This window comes from Cervus elaphus, chromosome 12 (genome assembly GCF_910594005.1).
Source record: "Cervus elaphus chromosome 12, mCerEla1.1, whole genome shotgun sequence".
In the NCBI taxonomy this organism is placed as follows: Eukaryota; Metazoa; Chordata; class Mammalia; order Artiodactyla; family Cervidae; genus Cervus; species Cervus elaphus.
The window spans coordinates 88,034,036-88,040,035 of record NC_057826.1 but is presented as its reverse complement, the minus strand read 5'-3'; positions in this window follow the sequence as shown (position 1 = coordinate 88,040,035).

The following is a 6,000-nucleotide window of genomic DNA, read 5'->3' as shown; positions in this document are numbered from 1 at the left end:
TTCAGTCTGTATGTGTCTCTTGTTTTGAGGTGGGTCTCTTGTAGACAGCATATATAGGGGTCTTGTTTTTGTATCCATTCAGCCAATCTTTGTCTTTTGGTTGGGGCATTCAACCCATTTACATTTAGGGTAATTATTGATAGGTGTGGTCCCGTTGCCATTTACTTTGTTGTTTTGGGTTCACGTTTATATAACCTTTCTGCATTTCCTGTCTAGAGAAGATCCTTTAGCATTTGTTGAAGAGCTGGTTTGGTGGTGCTGAATTCTCTCAGCTTTTGCTTATCTGTAAAGCTTTTAAATTCTCCTTCATATCTGAATGAGATCCTTGCTGGATACAGTAATCTAGGTTGTAGGTTATTCTCTTTCATTACTTTCAGTACGTCCTGCCATTCCCTTCTGGCCTGGAGGGTTTCTATTGATAGATCAGCTGTTATCCTTATGGGAATCCCTTTGTGTGTTATTTGTTGTTTCTCCCTTGCTGCTTTTAATATTTGTTCTTTGTGTTTGATCTTTGTTAATTTGATTAATATGTGTCTTGGGGTGTTTCGCCTTGGGTTTATCCTGTTTGGGACTCTCTGGGTTTCTTGGACTTGGGTGGCTATTTCCTTCCCCATTTTAGGGAAGTTTTCAGCTATTATCTCCTCGAGTATTTTCTCATGGCCTTTCTTTTTGTCTTCTTCTTCTGGGACTCCTATGATTCGAATGTTGGGGCGTTTCACAGTGTCCCAGAGGTCCCTGAGGTTGTCCTCATTTCTTTTGATCCTTTTTTCTTTTTTCCTCTCTGCTTCATTTATTTCCACCATTTTATCTTCTACCTCACTTATCCTATCTTCTGCCTCCGTTATCCTACTCTTGGTTCCCTCCAAAGTGTTTTTGATCTCATTCATTGCATTACTCATTTTTAATTGAGTCTTTTTTATTTCTTCTAGGTCTTTATTAAACATTTCTTGTATCTTTTCAATTTTTGTTTCCAGGCTATTTATCTGTAACTCCATTTTGTTTTCAAGATTTTGGATCATTTTTATTATCATTATTCTAAATTCTTTTTCAGGTAGATTCCCTATCTCCTCCTCTTTTGTTTGACTTGGTGGGCATTTTTCATGTTCCTTTACCTGTTGGGTATTTCTCTGCCTTTTCATCTTGTTTAGATTGCTGTGTCTGGATTGGGCTTTCTGTATTCTGGAGGTCTGTGGTTCCTTTTTATTGTGGAAGATTTACCCAGTGGGTGGGGTTAGACGATTGGCTTGTCAAGGTTTCCTGGTTAGGGAAGCTTGCGTCAGTGTTCTGGTGCGTGGAACTTGATTTCTTCTCTTTGGAGAGCAATGGAGTGCCCAGTAATGAGTTTTGAGATGGGTCTATGTGTTAGGTGTGACCTTGGGCAGCCTGTATGTTGACGTTCAGGGCTATGTTCCTGCGTTGCTGGAGAATTTGCGTGGTATGTCTTGCTCTATAACTTATTGGCTCTTGGGTGGTGGTTGGTTTCAGTGTAGGTATGGAGGCTTTTGGACAGTCACTTATTACTTAAAGTTCCATGTAGTCAGGAGTTTTCTGGTGTTCTCAGGTTTTGGGCTTAAGTCTCCTGCCTCTGGATTTCAGTTTTATTCTTCCTGTAGTCTCAGGACTTCTCCAGCTATACAGCACTGATAAGAAAACTTCTAGGTTAATGGCGAAAAGATTCTCCCCTGTTAGGCATACCCAGAGAGGTTCACAGAGTTACATGAAGAAGAGGAGAGGGAGGAGGGAGATAGAGATGAGCAGGAGGAGAAAAAGGGGGACTCAAGAGGAGAGAGACAGATCTACGCAGCTGTCTGTTCCCAGAGTGTTCTCCGTAGCTCAGTCACCTACAAAGATTCACAGAATTGGATTGGGAAGAGAAGGGGAAAGGAGGAAATAGAGGTGTTCTGAGGTAGAAAACAGAGAGTCAAGATTGGGAGAGAATAATCTTCGGTTTAAAAATAGGGCTTCTTTTTTTTTTTTTTTGTAAGGTTATAGTGTGTTGAAAATGAAAATTAAGGAGTAGTAGAGGAGTACTAGAGGACTTTAAAAGAAATAAGAGGAAAAGAAAAATAGAAAATAGAAGAGAAAAAGGAAAGAAAAAGAAAAAAAAAGAAGAAAAAAGAAAAAAAAAGAAAAAAAAAATTTTTTTTCCCCTAATTAAAAAAATCGTAAAAATCTATGAAAATGAAAGTTAAGGAGTAATGGGGGAGTAATAGGGGATTTTAAAGGAAAATAAAACAGAAAAAATAAAAAAAAGAAAAAAAAAGAGAAAAAAGTAAAATTATATCTAGGAGTTTCTGTAGAGCTGTTTCAGTCAGTGTGGGTTCGGCTCAGTTTCAGATAGCTCCTCGTTCCAGCTTGCACTTCTCGATATCTACAGGCCCCTCCGGCGTAGTCGGTGTTTCCTAGAGGGATTTTAATCTGTTGCACCAGTCCCTTCTGAAGCGGTTCCCTTTGTTTATTTGGCTTCTGTTTGCCGGTCTCTTCAGAGCCTCATTTCCGCCCTGACACAGGCGGGCCGAGGTGGACTCTTATTCAGGTAGCTAGTTCCGTCGCTCTGCGGGGAGGGGCTGACGCTGCGGGGATGGGGTGGCGCTGCGGGGAGGGGCTGGCGCTGTGAGGGCGGGCTTGCGCCGCGGGGATGGGCTGGCGCTGCCGGGAGGGGCTGACGCCGCTTTCTCCGTCTGCGCTGCTCAGGCTCCCGGCTGTTCTATATGGAGCGCGCCCCGCGCTGCGCGAGGTTCCAGCCCTCGGGTGTTCCACAAAAGCGCGGAGCGAAAAGCTGCGCCTGCCCTCTGTGCCTTCCCCGTCAGAGCGGTCCAGGCAGCCAGGGGCTTGGTGGGCGCACTCTACCCAGGTGTGGCGCGCCCACTCCCTTCCGGACCCAGTCTCAGTTTCCGCTGGCGCCAGTCGGGCGCGCGCGCCTTCCGCCCTCCGCGTCCCCAGCCCCAGTCCCCGCCCGCGCCGGTCGGGTGCCTGCGCCCTGTGTCTCGCTGCGACCTTCCCCTCCCCACTGCCTCCTGCCTCCGGCGGGGCTGGGCCGGTCCGCAGCCTGCGAGCTCTTCTCTGGACTTTCTCGGTCTCTTTGTTCTGCGAACGGCCGGCAGTGTGTTCGGGCCGGTTAATGTACTCTCTCTCTTTTGGTCTCCCACAGTTCAAGTTGGCACCTCACAGACGCTCCCTCCGATTGTCCTCAGGGCACTCAGGCCCGGACCCTACCCCAAGCAATGCCGCCCAAGACTCCCTTCCCGGGACGAGTCTCCGTCCTCAGCTCTTTTGTCTCACTTTTTATCTTTTATATTTTGTCCTACCTCCTTTCGAAGACAATGGGCTGCTTTTCTGGGCGCCTGATGACCTCAGCTAGCGATCAGAAGTTGTTCTGTGAAGTTTGCTCTGCGTTCAGTTATTCTTTCCATGAATTTGTAGGAGAGAAAGTGGTCTCCCCGTCCTACTCCTCTGCCATCTTGGCTCCTCTATGTGTGCATTTGAATCAATGAAATTACTCTAAGTTCTGAGTCTGGATGACAAGACAAGAGTAGTGTGGTTGACAGAGGAAGAACTGCCTGGTGGTAACCATGACAACATTTCAGCTTTGAATGCTTTGAAACTGAAGTGATGAGACAAGCAAGCAGAGATGTTTGGTAGAAATCTAGAATGTGAGCTGGCTTGCATGACTATGGCTGGTGAGAGAGGTGATCCAGGAGTTTAAGGAAATGTCCCTCATTCCCCATCATCCCACCTAAACCTATGTGTACGTGATTTTTGAGGAGTCAGGAGACCTGCCACAGACTCTGTGTGTGTGTGTATGTGTGTGTGTGTGTTAAAGTAGCCCGTTGGCATTGAGAGTTTAATGAGGAGCAGTCAGACCCCTGGGATAGATGGAGCTGAGGCACAAGAGGAAAATAGTCAGAGCTCTGGTTAGTAAGGTGGCCAATGCTTTAGTTCACGAGAATCTGTGGCCCGGGAGGCCGTGCCACATGTAACCAGGGGGAGGTTTGCCACATATAAGCATCGCGCCACTGTCAGCGGCGGGAACTGAACCGAGGGACGCAGCCCAGTGGTACCTTATGGGATGCAGCCCCTTAGAGCGAAGATTCGTATCCTACCATCTACTGCCTGTGGTTGCCTCGGAAGTCCGCGAGGGGGCGCTGCGCACTAATTTCCCGTCCCCGAACGTGCTTCGGACTCCCTTTCGGCTTTGTTCTTCCTGCCATCCGTGCTCTCAGATTTCACTTCCCAATCTGTCTAGCCGCTCTGTAAAGCCGGGTAGGGTCTGCCAGGCCACCCGCTGGGGAAGCACCGAGACCTGCTGACCACCCCACATCCCTGCACCCGCCGCAGCTCTTACAAGTGTTAGTCGCTCAGCTGCGTCCCACTCTGTGCGACGCCATGGACTGTAACCCGCCAGGTTCCTCTGTCCATGGAATTCTCCAGGCAAGAATACTGGAGTGGGCTGCCACGCCCTTCTCCAGGGTATTTTCCTGAGCCAGGGGTCGAACACAGGTCCCCCGCATTGCAGCCAAATTCTTTACCATCTGAGCCACCAGGTGGTAAGAGCCCTCAGCTCTTACAGATAATGCACAGATATTGAGGAGGCTATTCTATGCAACATCTGTGTGCCTTTCCACCTTTGGAGAGAGCTTAAGAAGCATCGTGGGCCCACAGGACTGAGTGCCCTGGAGGAGAGAGACTGGAGAGGTCCCATGACAGCTGAAGAATGCCGCAGTTCCAGGGAGGGAAGCCAGATGAGGTACTGCAGGAATGAGCCGCAGCTTAGGGATAAGAGAGAGGGCTAGGAAAGTTTCTCTGTGCTGCCCACAGTCAACCGAGGAGACCAAGAGAAATACTGAAACAGGCTTAAAGAGATCAAATCATAAAATCTTTGGTTTGTTTCTCAGTCCCTTCCCCCAAGCAAAACAACTGTGTAGTATTAACAAAGGGAGACTATAATGTCTTTTCATAAACTACCCTTGCCGAGCCACAAGGAAACTGACCAGATAGTAAAGCCATTTCAGTTCAGTTCAGTTGCTCAGTCGTGTCCAGCTCTTTGCAACCCCAGGGTGTTAGAATCAAGATAGTTGTGAACTTCTCAGGCGGTGACTGACACCGTGCCAGTGCAGGGGACACCGGTTCAATCCCTGGTCCAGGAAGTAAGATTCCCACATGCCAAGTGGCAACTGCACCCTTGTGCCTAGAGCAATAAGAGAAACCACCGCGACGAGTAGCCCCTGCTCACCCCAGTGAGAGAAAGCCCACAAGCATCAAAGAAGACCCAGTGCAGCCTTAAAGACTAAGCTTGGAGACTAAAGCTGGCCAAGTGCATGCTCATTAAAATAAAAAGACTCAAGATCCTTGTTACCCTTGGAGGGGGTTTGGTGGTGGTGACTGGGGAAGGAGCACAGAGCGGCTTCCAGGTGTTTGGTCAGGCTCTATTTCTTTATTTGGGGACTGAGGACACAGGTGTGATTGTTTTGTGAAAATTCATCAAGTTCTAGTTTTATGATTTTTGGGCTCTGTGTGTGGTATGATTCAACTTTTTTAAAGACTCAGATTTGATCACAATGTGGGTAAAATGCCAATATAACATTTTAATTCATGGGAGGCTTGGATTTGTATTCTGATAAGCCTAATTAATTGGAATTTTCTAAGTTCCTCATGCTTATCTTATAGATTACATAACTATTCTTTACACCAAAAACATAAAACTATGTAGACATAAGCATGGCATCTCAACTAAATGCAATTATAATGACTAGTGTGATATGTAAAAATGAGGCAACACTGCAAACCATGTGGAACCACAGAATTGCTCTGCTTGCAATACCTCAATAAAAGAGTGTGTATTTAATATCAACAGTGATTAATTCATTAGTTAATGTCAGTTTAAATAGTAATTCCCAGATCACTAGTTAACTTTAAGAGCTTAGACATATTAAAGTAATTAATAAATTATTTTGGTTATCTGAAAAAAATTAAAGAAATTAAAAGAATAGACAGCATCCA